Source organism: Vicia villosa, linkage group LG4, assembly GCF_029867415.1.
Source record: "Vicia villosa cultivar HV-30 ecotype Madison, WI linkage group LG4, Vvil1.0, whole genome shotgun sequence".
Classification (NCBI taxonomy): Eukaryota; Viridiplantae; Streptophyta; class Magnoliopsida; order Fabales; family Fabaceae; genus Vicia; species Vicia villosa.
The window spans coordinates 56,752,838-56,766,295 of NC_081183.1; positions in this window are offsets into that span (position 1 = coordinate 56,752,838).

Below are 13,458 nucleotides of genomic sequence, written 5' to 3' on the forward strand. Positions count from 1 at the left end.
GAACCCTAATTCTATGATTCAATCTGAAATCGTGTATGTGCAAGTTATGATGCAATTGATTGAGGGTTAATGATCCATATGTATGCAGAAACAAGATGGTAAAGCAATATTTCATTTATGATGCGTGCAAATATGAGTTTGAAGTTCAAGAGACTTACCTTCAAAAACGGCCAAACTGGGAATCGAATTCTGCAGTAGAGGTGTTACAGAAGTTGTTTGATGATCTGGATAGCTTCAATGGACCTTATGGAAGGTGTCTGGATGCTTGGAGTGGATTGAAAACATCTGGATCAGTTAGTGGAACCCGATCTGCAGTAGGAGCTTCAAGTGAGAATCGAGCTTGATGATTCTGATGTTTCAGGTTGATGATGAGTGTTTGGATAGTTCATATGAAGTATATGGATGGTGTTTGAAGTGTTAGTTTGGACAGAAATGACCTGGAATTGATTTTGGCATGATAAGGCTCAGGTTATGCATATTTGGAGGTGAGATGATGATTCTGAGTTTTGGGTGTTTCTGGGGTGTATGGATGGATCAAACACATCATATTTGATGTTTATGGGATGTGGGAAGCATCACTTTGCTCAGAACTTGCAAGAGATGGAAATTGCAATTTTCTACCTCTTTGAAACTCATGAAACTTGTAACTTCAAGAAAGAAGAGAGAAAACCTATGATTATGAGGTTTTGGTGTGAATTTGAATGAAGTTTGGACCTCTATTTATAGGCCATGGATTCTGAATACAAGCTTTGCAACTTGCTTCAAAGAATGGTGATTTGGCACTTAAGAGATAAAAAGGAATCTTTCACATTAAATGCAAATGGTTAAAGTAACTAAACCATGGTTAAAACTGGCTAGCTTCTTATCTCTTTCCCATCTGTCTCAAATCAGAAAAATATCTCCAATTATTGCCTCTATGCATCATTACTTGGTCCATTTGGCAATTTGGTTCATAACTTTGGCAAAATGACTTGAAATTTCAAGTGAAATGTTCACTAATGGCAAAATTCAAAACCATAGCTACACTCCATATTTTTTCATGCTCTTGGACATTTTGGAAAGCTCATATTACACACTTCAAAACCCTAGTTGAAAGTTTCTTCAAGATCTTTAAGGAAATGGGTGAAAAAGATCCATGAACTTTGAAGAAAATGAAGTTTTAAGTGAAGTTTTCAAAAAGTACCAACTTTGAAGCACCATATCTCTTAAATGGTTGATCTTATGGAAAAAATTTATATGTGTCAAAGTTGTTTATTGGATCAAAATCTACAACTTTCATGTTGGAAGTTTTTTTCAGTTTGTAGGTGAAATTTTGAGAAATTCCCTTCCAAAGTTTGGAAAAAACCATTGAAAAACACTTAGAAAATTTTCTAAGTATGAAAAGTCAAATTTTTGACTTTTTGATTCTTGATTGATTTTCTTGATTTTCCTTGATCAAATGACTTCTCATATCATATATTGATGATTCAAAACTTCAAAAGTCATGGTTGACCAAAATTCCCCAAAAGTCAATGGTGATCTTGTACAGTTGACTTTTTCAGACGAATCGCGTTTCTGGAGATTTCAAATGAAACAGGCTATCCTCATCAAATGAATGGTATGAATGGATCACATTGAAGCATTAGAGGATATTGAGCCATGGTTTGAGTTGTGGCACCATGTCCTGATTAAAAAGTCAGTTGTTCAGTGAATTAGGTCAAAAACCCTAATTGTCGACCTGATGAAATTGATGACTGTGGATCTTGAATTGAGATACAATTTCCATTGGATATTGTCATAGGGATTATTTGAAGATGATTGAAACCTTTGATTGACTTCCTGGGGATTTTTAGGGTTTCCCAAATGTGATCCCTGATTTCAGTCCCTGATAGTTCAAAACCCTAATTCTGAGGATTTGTCTGATCAATCTTTGTGTAGGAGATGTTCTGAGCCAATGGATTAGGTCAAAATGATTCACTTGGGGTCTTGAGGTCATGTCCCAAGTCATTAGGTCAAACCCTGAGCAAAAGTCAGGAGTATGCTGTCTTCAGTCAAAACCCTAATTCAGGTTGATTCAAAGCTGTTGAGCTTGTTGAAATGAATCTCTGAGGACCAAATGTTGATTGTTGATGAAGATGATTCATTTGAGATGAAGGGAGAACAAAACCCTAATTGATTGTTACTTGTACTGATGAGTGATTTCCTGATTAAATCCTGCTGAGTCACAAGTAACAAACACAAGCTATGCAATTTGTTAGAGATGCAAATGATGCATATGCAAATGATATGAGGTGGTATCTTAGGTCAAAAATTGGGGTATGACAGATGCCCCTATTTAAGTTTCTTCAACCTGAGACATGAAGATTGAAAATCTTCGTTTTGATAGGGTGGAAGAGACTTAAATATCAGAAGACGCAAATTTTGGACCTAAGATACCAAAATTGCGAATGATGCAAGGATATCTTTACCGAGGGAATATCAAAACTGACTCCACTGGGGAAAAGAGATCGGGAAGGATGCCTCAATCTGTTTTAGGAAGAGAATCCGTTTTTGTTTTTCGGGAAAGCAAGTGTATGCTTCTCCGGGGAATGATAGCTTTGTAAAAAACTTACCAATCGACATTATCGACTATCAACACAGGGATAGACTTGTTTAATAATGCGAAGGTGAAAGGTATGAAACTGTGTTACCGACTATCAGCATGGTGATAGACTTGACAAGGTAAAAAGAGTTTCAAAGGTTCGGTTAATATTACCGACTATCAGCATTGTGATAGACATGTTGAATAATATAACCAGAACAAAAGGTTACCGACTACCAGCTTTGTGATAGTGGTTCTGAAGACATGATCGATTATCAGCCGAGTGATAAAATGATCTTGGAGACTTTGCTAGGGAAATTACTGGTTATTCAGCCTTGTGAATGGTAATAAGACCCTGATTGTCAAATGGTCTTCATGATTGATTTCCTTGAGAGGAAAAGGCTTTTGAAAGAGACATAAGCTGCTCAGATGATGAGGCTATTGCTTATTGTCTGTTTTTCACGACTCTGTTTGAGGAATCGGAATTTGAATCTCTGGTAAAGACAGGGTTCTAACCAAGAATGAATTGGAAAGAAACAGTCAAACAAGACTTTGTACCCATGAGGAATGAACTCAACTGGGGTTTCCTCCTTTGTTTTGAGAGGAGAAACTAAAGCGACCTTCTTCCACGAGGAATGATCTCAGTGGGGAACTGGAGAAAGAAGATGTTCTTTCTGCTTATGGGTGACGACCTACTTGGAGAGATGACACGCCCATATTTGTTTCTTTTCTTTTTTCTCTTCTTCTTTTTTTTTTTTTTTTTTTGAGGATAGATATATCCTAAACGAGGGAACATTGGGAAATGCAAGAATGCATAAATGATGCAAATATGTATGAATGATGAATGTCATGAATGTAGCATGCATGCTGGTGATACTGACAGACAAAGAAGTATATACTGGAGAGGGACCGACGTCGCAATACAACCAGATATTTGGCAAATGTTCTTCAACACGGTGTAGATAACACGGGATGAATGGTGCTGCGTGCTTTAAACTTCTCTGGGGAAGATGAGCATCTTTTCTTATTGGGATGAAAGAACCCTTTTACTGGAGATTGGAAAATCTTCGTCACTAGGGATAAAAAACCTTCTTCACTGGGGATAGAAGAGCTTCTTTACCTCGAGGGATAATTGCTTCAAGAATTCTTTTCTGGGACAAGAATACCGTTGTCTCAACAATTTTTCAGGGAGAACCCTTTTGTTCATCCTATGGAGACGACTGCTGATGTTCCTTCCGTTGTTCACAACTCAAAGGAAAATTTCGCTTTTATTTTGAAAAAGAAAAGTGAAGTAAATTCATTTAAAACTTATTTTTTTTTTTTTTCAAAAGTGAATAACACAATTAAAGCGTCATTTTGCAAGCTGAAAGAAATTAAAGATTGCAAACAAATGGGCACAAGGCTCAAATTTATTTAATAAGATGGAAATCAGCTAAAGGCGTGATTCCATAGAGTATTTACAAAAGTTGGAAATGGTAATTATGCGGAAAAGGCTACATTGAAAGCAATAACCACTATTCCCCCTAACAACTTTGAGTTCCAACTGTGCTTGTCGCTTCAGATTGGCGATGATTTGATTGAAGATCCTTTGATGAGGTACAGACTCTTCAGGTGACGAAGTACGGACTGATGCAGTTACTTTGTCATAAATCCCTAATTTTTGCCTAGATTGCCCTTTCAGGTTTTCAATCTACCAGGATGAATTTTTTTCTGTTTATTGTCTCTAATTTTTGCCTGGACCGCCCTTTCGGGTTTTCAGTCCACCGAGACGCTCATTTTTGCCTAAGTCGCCCTTTGCGGGTTTTCAACTTACCGAGCTGTTCTTTTGTTCTTTTTAGACAAAGTATTTCTTGACTGCATCAGCATTCACAGGATGTGGGAGTTCATCACCATCCATGGTTGCAAGAGTCATGGCGCCGCCAGAAAATGTTCTTTTGACAACATATGGGCCTTCGTAATTAGGAGACCACTTGCCCCTAGAATCTGGTTGAAAAGACAAGATCTTTTTAAGCACGAGGTCGCCTTCTCGAAATTCACGAGGTCGAACCTTTTTGTTGAAGGCTTGTTTCATCCTTGCTTGGTATAACTGTCCATGGCATAGAGCAGTCATACGTTTTTCTTCGATTAAGTTCAACTGATCGTATCTGCTTTGACACCATTCAGCCTCTGATAACTTAGTCTCCATGAGGACTCTCATTGATGGGATTTCAACTTCTACGGGGAGCACAGCTTCCATGCCGTATACTAGAGAAAAGGGAGTTGCCCCTGTTGAAGTACGTACTGAGGTACGGTACCCATGTAAAGCAAATGGCAGCATTTCATGCCAGTCTTTGTAAGTGACGACCATTTTCTGGACGATCTTCTTAATGTTCTTGTTGGCGGCTTCCACGGCGCCGTTCATTTTTGGTCTGTAAGGAGAAGAGTTATGATGCTCAATCTTGAATTCCTCACACAATTCTTTCATCATTTTGTTATTCAAGTTTGAACCATTGTCAGTAATGATCTTGCTGGGAATACCATATCGGCAAATGATGTTATTCTTGATAAACCTCACAACCACTTGTCTTGTAACATTGGCATAAGATGCTGCTTCGACCCATTTGGTGAAGTAATCAATTGCTACCAAGATGAAACGATGACCGTTTGAAGCTTTTGGTTCGATCATTCCAATCATGTCGATACCCCACATGGAAAAAGGCCATGGAGATGAGAGAACGTTGAGTAGAGTCGGTGGCACATGGATCTTATCTGCGTAGATCTGGCACTTGTGACATCTCTTCACGTGTTTGTAACAGTCTGATTCCATTGTCAACCAATAGTATCCTGCTCTTAAGATCTTTTTGGACATTGCATGCCCGTTTGAATGAGTTCCAAAGGACCCTTCATGCACTTCATGCATTAACATGTCTGCTTCGTGTCTGTCCACGCATCTGAGCAAAACCATATCGAAGTTTCTTTTGTATAGCACATCTCCGTTCAGGAAGAAACTGCCAGAAAGTCTCCTTAGAGTTTTCTTATCTTTGTTTGATGCCCCAAGTGGGTACTCTTGAGTTTGAAGGAAGCGTTTGATGTCGTGGAACCACGGTTTATCATCGATGACTGCTTCAGTTGCAAATACATAGGCGGGCCTTTCAAGGCGCGTAATTCTGACTGTAGGCATATCGTTCCAATGATTGACTTTGAACATGGAAGATAGAGTAGCCAAGGCGTCTGCCATTCGATTCTGATCTCGAGGTATATGATGCAATTCAACCTTGTTGAAGAAAGTCAACAGACGTCTTGCATAATCTCTGTAAGGAATCAAGCCAGGGTGGTAAGTTTCCCACTTGTCTTTGATTTGGTTGATCACGAGGGCTGCATCTCCATATATGTCTAGGATCTTGATCCTTAAGTCAATGGCTTCTTCGAGACCCATGATACAAGCTTCATATTCTGCGGTGTTGTTGGTGCACTCAAACAGCAATCTTGCGGAGAATGGGATGTGAGTACCCTTGGGAGTGATGATGATTGCCCCAATTCCATTGCCAAAAGCGTTTACTGCTCCATCAAAAATTAGGCCCCATCTTGATCCAGGGTCAGGACCTTCTTCAGGTAACGGTTCGTCACAATCTTTCATCTTCAAGTACAAGACATCTTCATCAGGAAAGTCCAACTTGAGAGATTGATATTCATTAATTGGTTGATGCGCCAAATGATCGGCGAGAATGCTTCCTTTGACCGCTTTTTGAGCACGGTACTCAATGTCATACTCAGATAACAGCATTTGCCATCGGGCAATCCTTCCTGTTAAGGCAGGCTTTTCAAAGACGTACTTGATCGGATCCATTTTGGAGATTAACCAAGTAGTATTGTTGATCATGTATTGGCGGAGACGTTTTGAAGCCCAAGCCAAAGCACAACATGTTTTTTCGAGCATGGAGTAACGAGACTCACAGTCTGTGAATTTCTTACTCAGGTAATAGATGGCATGCTCCTTCTTACCAGTTTCATCTTGTTGCCCAAGCATACAACCCATGGATTCTTCCAACACGGTAAGGTACATGATTAGTGGTCTTCCTTCAACTGGAGGAATCAATATTGGTGGTTCTATCAGGTATTCCTTGATACTGTCAAACGCTTTCTGGCAATCTTCAGTCCATACAACCCCTTGATCTTTGCGGAGAAGCTTGAAAATCGGCCCACAAGTAGCAGTCATTTGAGAGATAAACCGGGAGATATAGTTCAATCGTCCGAGAAATCCTCTTACTTGCTTTTCAGTTTTTGGTGCAGGCATCTCTTGAATAGCTCTGACTTTGTCGGGATCTACTTCAATACCTCTTTGGCTGACAATGAAACCCAAGAGTTTTCCATATCTAACCCCAAAAGTACATTTGTTAGGATTCAAACGAAGCTGATATTTCCTTAATCGTTGAAACAACTTCAAAAGGTATTCAATATGTTCTTCTTCTGTGCTGGACTTGGCTATCATGTCGTCCACATAAACTTCTATTTCTTTATGCATCATGTCATGAAAGAGAGTAGTCATTGCTCTTTGGTAAGTTGCGCCTGCATTCTTTAATCCAAACGGCATCACTTTGTAGCAAAAGGTACCCCATGGGGTGATGAAAGATGTCTTCTCCATGTCTTCAGGAGCCATCTTGATCTGATTATAACCGGAGAACCCGTCCATGAAGGAAAAGACGTTGAACTTAGCGGTGTTATCGACCAGCATGTCGATATGTGGTAATGGAAAGTCATCTTTTGGACTGGCCTTGTTCAAGTCACGGTAGTCAACACACATTCTGACTTTGCCATCTTTCTTTGGAACTGGCACAATGTTGGCTAACCATTGAGGATACTCAGAGGTGACTAGAAAACCTGCGTCGAGTTGCTTTTGAACTTCCACTTTGATCTTGTTAGCCATATCAGGGTGAGTCCTTCGCAATTTCTGCTTAACTGGCGGACATTCTGGCTTCAATGGCAAGTAATGCTGAACAATATTGGTATCCAACCCAGGCATGTCTTGGTAGGACCAGGCAAACACGTCAACATATTCTTTGAGAAGGTCTGTCAACTTACTCTTGATATCAGCATCAAGCAGCGATCCAATGGTCACTTCTTTTTTGTCTTCTTCAGAACCCAAGTTGATCTTTTCTAAAGGCTCTTTGTGAGGCAGAATGGCTCTTTCCTCGTGCTTAAGTAATCGAGAGATCTCGTCCGGGATCTCCTCTTCTTCCTCTTCTTCGGCTTCGAACACAGGAAACTCAAAGTTGGGAGAGGGCATAGGGTTATTGCATTCAATGGGTTTATCAATAGTAAATCTGCACATGTGATTTATATTTATTTCAGAAAATTTATGAATGCAAGAGTGTATGCAGATTTTTTTTTGAAAAGCTTTTTTTTATTTTATTTTGGTTTTTTAGGATTACCATTTCCAGAAAAAAGCAAAAATAAAACATATAATGTAGGGAATTCAAAATGACACTTTATTTATGATTCATTTTTGAAACAAAACCCTAAACACAAACTCATTTGTCTTGGGCAGGACAAAGAGGGAAACTTTTAAAACAAAGCCCTATACACAAAGTTATTTGGGCGGAACATTTAAAAGCGAAGCCCTATAAAACATCTCTCTGCTTTGGGAAAGGCAGGAGGTCAAAATAACAGCGAGGTGATTACTTTTAGCGGCGAACAACATTCGGAACGTCGACAGCTTTCCAGTAGCAACGAACTCCTCTGTGTATTATGTATTCAGGAAAATTCTCCCCAGAATTATCTTCAGTATTGACATTGTCTGCTGGTCGAGCAGGATTTGAAGGTCCTGGTTTGTCAACCTTGTTCTTTGTAGAGTCGAAACGGTCTTCTTCTACTTCTTGAAGAGCATAAGATGAGTCACAATCTTCAGAATTTTCAGGATGTATTTCCCAGTCTTCAGGATGAAGAGACTCATTGTCAGCGACACTTTCTGAGTCAACTGCGGGATCATCTTCCCCTTCCTCTTCAAAAATGGCATTTATGTGATAATAACCATCATCAGGATTATTAATCTTGGCAGATGCATTGAATCCGAAATCTTCAGTAATTTCAGGCTGCTGAGAAATTTGACAGGGCTGATAAGCCTCTTCTGGTTGACTATTATATTCAAAGGAATCTCCCCATCCAGTTGGTTGAATATCCTCAATCGCAATCTTGTAACTTTCAGGTGCAGTATATTTTACCATATAATCAAATTTTCCACTTGGTTGTCCCAAGGTGTCCCAGATCTCTGCAGGAACAGGCTCAATTTCTTTGCCTTTGGATTTCTCTGAAGGAGGATATGGTCCTTCCTGAGATATGTATCCCGAGTCATTGAGATAACATTTCCATTCTTCTTCAGGATCAGGTAGACCTTCTTCGATGCATTCTTCAATAAGGACATTAACCTCTTGAGGAATTGGGTTAAGGAACCCTCCACTAATGAATGTTTCTTTGATCGGACGAAGGGTTTCATCCTTCTTGGTGCAGTTTGAGAATGTTGGTGAACATCCGAGACCCGCTCTAGTTTCATTCTTGGTCGGGATCACAACTTGCCCCCAGCCAGTGGTAATTCCATCTTTCACTACTTTTACCGCGTCTTTGTAAGAAGAGATCGATGCTTTCTTCTTGGAAGATTCGTCTTCTAAAGAGAGACCTTGGAACTGCGTTCCTTCCACTTCATCAGCACTGATAAAAGAGAAATTGGATAAATGGCTCACCATCAAGGCTTGTTCTCCACTTATCGTTACCAATTTTCCATTTGTTACAAACTTTAACTTTTGATGGAGCGTAGAAGTTACTGCCCCTGCTTCATGGATCCATGGTCGTCCTAACAGACAGCTATAAGCAGCTTGAATGTCCATGACCTGGAAAGTGATTTGGAATGTATGTGGACCAATTGTCATGGGAAGGTTGACTTCTCCGATAACAGATTTTCGCGATCCATCAAATGCTTTGACAATTACACCACTGAACTTCATAGGCATTCCTTGGTAAGACAAGCGAGCAAGAGTCGTCTTTGGCATCACATTCAAGGAAGATCCGGTGTCTACCAACACATTGGACAAAGAGTCTGACTGACAGTTCATAGAAATGTGCAAGGCAAGATTGTGATTTCTACCCTCCTCGGGGAGTTCTTCATCACAGAAGCTTAAATTGTTGCAAGCTGTTATATTGGCTATTATCCCATCAAAGTGGTCAACAGTCACATCATGATCAACAAAAGCTTGATCCAAGACTCGCATCAGGGCTTCCCTGTGTGCTTCAGAGTTTAACAGCAATGAAAGTATTGAGATTTTTGAAGGAGTCTGCATAAGCTGATCCACAATCTTGTATTCACTTCTTTTGATAAGCTTCAAAATTTCATCAAAATCAGGATTCACATTGGTTCCACTGGATTGACCAACATCAGTGTTTGTATTACTGACAGGATTTTCCACAGGATTTCCCACTGGTGTGTTAACAGGATTTTGTCCGGTTGCAGGAGCAACAGGCTGCTTTGAAGGTAGTGGAGTATACACACGTCCACTTCTTGTTACTCGACTCACATCAGCGATATTCACAACAGATGAAAGAGTAGGTAGAGGAACTTCTTGTCCATTCTTTATCATGGTAGCATTGTAGTTGTATGGAACTGCCTTGTCAGAGTCATAAGGAACAGGTCCAGGTAAACAAATGATCAAAGGAGCAACAGGAACCTTCGGCTTGTTGTAAGTAACTTCCATGCGCTCAGGCATGTTGAAATGAGGATCGATGACATTAACTGTAGGCATTTCCGAGTTGATATCTGAGACTAAAAGCTCATGCGGATAGCATCCTATCATGTTAATTTCATTTTCATTCCTATTTCTGTAGATCTGAATAGTACCATTATCCAACAATACTTGGAGATCTCTTCTCACAATCAAACATCCGTGAGGATCTACACAACATATGCTACAGGAACCATAGTGATGCTGGCGAAAATTCTGCCCTCGACAGAGAGTAGCGTGCATTTGTACCAAATCGGCTCTTGAGTGATTGATATTATAGACTCGATATGGACCAGGACATCCATACACCATGTTTACAACATGCCCTCCATGATTGGGTAGCGGATTTGCTTGCACATTAGGATTCAAATTTCTGAAAGAGAGGAGATTAGATCTTACCAACCTCTGAACTTCATGTTTCAAAGCTATGCAATGCTCGAGATCATGGCCAGGTGCTCCTTGATGATAAGGGCATGAGACCTCAGCTTTGTACCACCATGGGAGTTTCTCCGGTACGGGTGGTGGTGCTTTAGTTTGAATAAGACCTCTTTCAATCAAAGCAGGATACAATTCTGTGTAGGTCATTGGAATCGGATCAAACTGTGGAGCTCTTTGTACATGGTTCTGATTATTATTAAACTGTTGAACCTGTGGTCGAGGCTGTTGCTGAAACTGCGGAGTAAATCCCGGATTCGGTGTTGTATTAACGGCTGGTGCGATAGCAGCTACCTGTCGTTGACGATTGACATTTCCTCTTGGCTTTCCTTGGGATACCATGTCAACACTTTGTTCTTTCTTCTTTGGGAAACCACTTCCAAACTTTTTGGTTCCACTCGAAGATCCACCTTCTTTAGTTAGACGTCCGGTTCGGACTCCTTTTTCTAGACGCATCCCCATGTTTACCATCTCAGTGAAATCACTTGGAGCACTAGCAATCATGCGTTCATAATAAAACGGGCTGAGAGTATTCAGGAAGATCTTTGTCATCTCTTTCTCTTTTAACGGTGGATTAATCTGAGCAGCAGTTTCTCTCCATCGTTGGGCATACTCTTTGAAAGCTTCATGGTCTTTCTGAGCCATGGATCGGAGCTGATCTCTGTCCGGAGCCATATCCGAGTTATACTTGTATTGTCGGACAAAGGCCTCGCCTAGATCGTTGAAAGTTCGAATATTGGTGCTATCCAAACCTGTGTACCACTTCAGTGCGGCACCAGTCAAACTGTCTTGAAAGTAATGGATAAGCAACTGATGATTATCTCCATAAGTAGACATCTTCCGGGCATACATCACAAGATGGCTTTGTGGACAAGAACTACCTTTGTACTTCTCAAAGTCTGGGACTTTGAACTTAGCAGGTATTTGTACACTGGGAACCAAACATAGCTCCTGGGCATTCTTTCCAAACAAATCTTTTCCCCGAATAGCTTTGACTTCCAGCTGAATCTTGTTGAACTGTTCTTGGAGATCTCCTACAAGATTACGCTGATTTGTGCTATCACCCTGATCATGATAAATCTCATTATCTCCGTAAGGAACAGTGTGAACCATAGGAATCGGAACCGTCATAGTGGGTTGAGAAAGTGCCATAGTGACTTGAGAAAAAGTTACCCCTGAATGTGGAATAAATGCTGAACCTTGCGTAGCAGGCGCTTCAGTTGTAGCTGTTTGAACCCCAGAGAAATTATGGCGAAATCCTGTACCAAAGCTAAAAGGCGTGCCCCAACCTTCTGGCATGGAGAAAGATGGAATACCGAACGCAACTGTAGAAACTGGAGTAGTGACTTCAGATGTTACCGTTGCTTGACTGTTGGGTGGCGGCGGCTGATTTTGTGCGGCCATCAAGGAGTCAACCAGAGTAGTAAGACTTTCCAACTTTTCCTGAAGAGTGGTCACTGTACCACGGAGCTCAATATTCTCTTGTTCAGAGTGTTCCATTACTCTTCTTCTGCTTGAACGAGTATTGTATCTGTGTTCTGATTGCGAGCGCGGTCGAGAGACTTTGAGACGCGACAGCTTGACGATCTATTGGAGAAAGTTCCAAAAGATGAGACTCTATACAACAGACTCGATATGCAGAATGATGTATGCAAAAAGAAGTTTTATGATTTTTCCAAACATTTTAAAGATTATTTCCTTGCAAACATTTGAACACAAACAAATCTTTTATTCATTCATTTTTTTATTACAATAATGGGAAATGTTACAACATTGGAGCGTAGCTCCTTACAAAAGCAAATGGTAAATAAATGAAAAAAACTAAACAAATCCTAAGCATCTTCATCAGACGAAGAACCAAATGCATTGTGCAGCTTGAGTTTCATGATTTCTTTCCCATAGCGAGCTTTCAATTCGGCCTTTTCAGTCCTTAGCTTGTCAACAATCTTCTTCCAATCATCAGGAGTCGGAGCGTTGCTTGTTGAACCTTCAAGATTCTTCTTGCTTTCTTTGATGTACCTTTTGATTGCAGCGTCTTTCTGACGAATCTTCTCATCTTTGCTCATGAGCCATCCATCTTGGTAATAGAGAGTTTCTTCGTGATCTTTCACTCTTTTCTTCAACTTTCTATTTTCCACATCAGTTCTACGAAACTTTTCTTCCCAAGCATCTTTTTCTATCCTCATCTTAGCCAAAGTGTCTTGGTATTCCTCCATAGCAGGAATGTTGGGTCGTTGAGACACTGTAGGAAACATGGGTTTTTCATAAGCATAAGGCATTTGGAACTCTTTTGCTCTTTTCTTTACCCAGCAAGTGTAGGTGTCCATGGCAATGCAATTTCTTTCCTCGCCTTTTTCTTTCCATCGGACGTCGTACCAAGCTCTCACCATTCTCGCTTTCAAACTTTTAGGATTATCCCCTTCTCGGTAGAAGTAACCTTCCACTGTAGGACCAATGGGTTTAACTGAATTTGCATACCCGAGTTGTCGTCGGGCTAGGACCGGATTGTAGTTAATTCCTCCTTGCGTGCCAATGAGGGGTACGTTGGCAAACTCTCCACAACTATCAATGGTTTCTGTACCACAGCGAGCCAAGGTATACCAACGGATATCATTATTAGTAAGAGACATAAGTCTTCGAGGCCAACGCAAACCTTCTCGGTTTTCTGTGAAAATAGGAGACTGAGGTAAGTGTGAAACAATCCATTTGAACAACAAT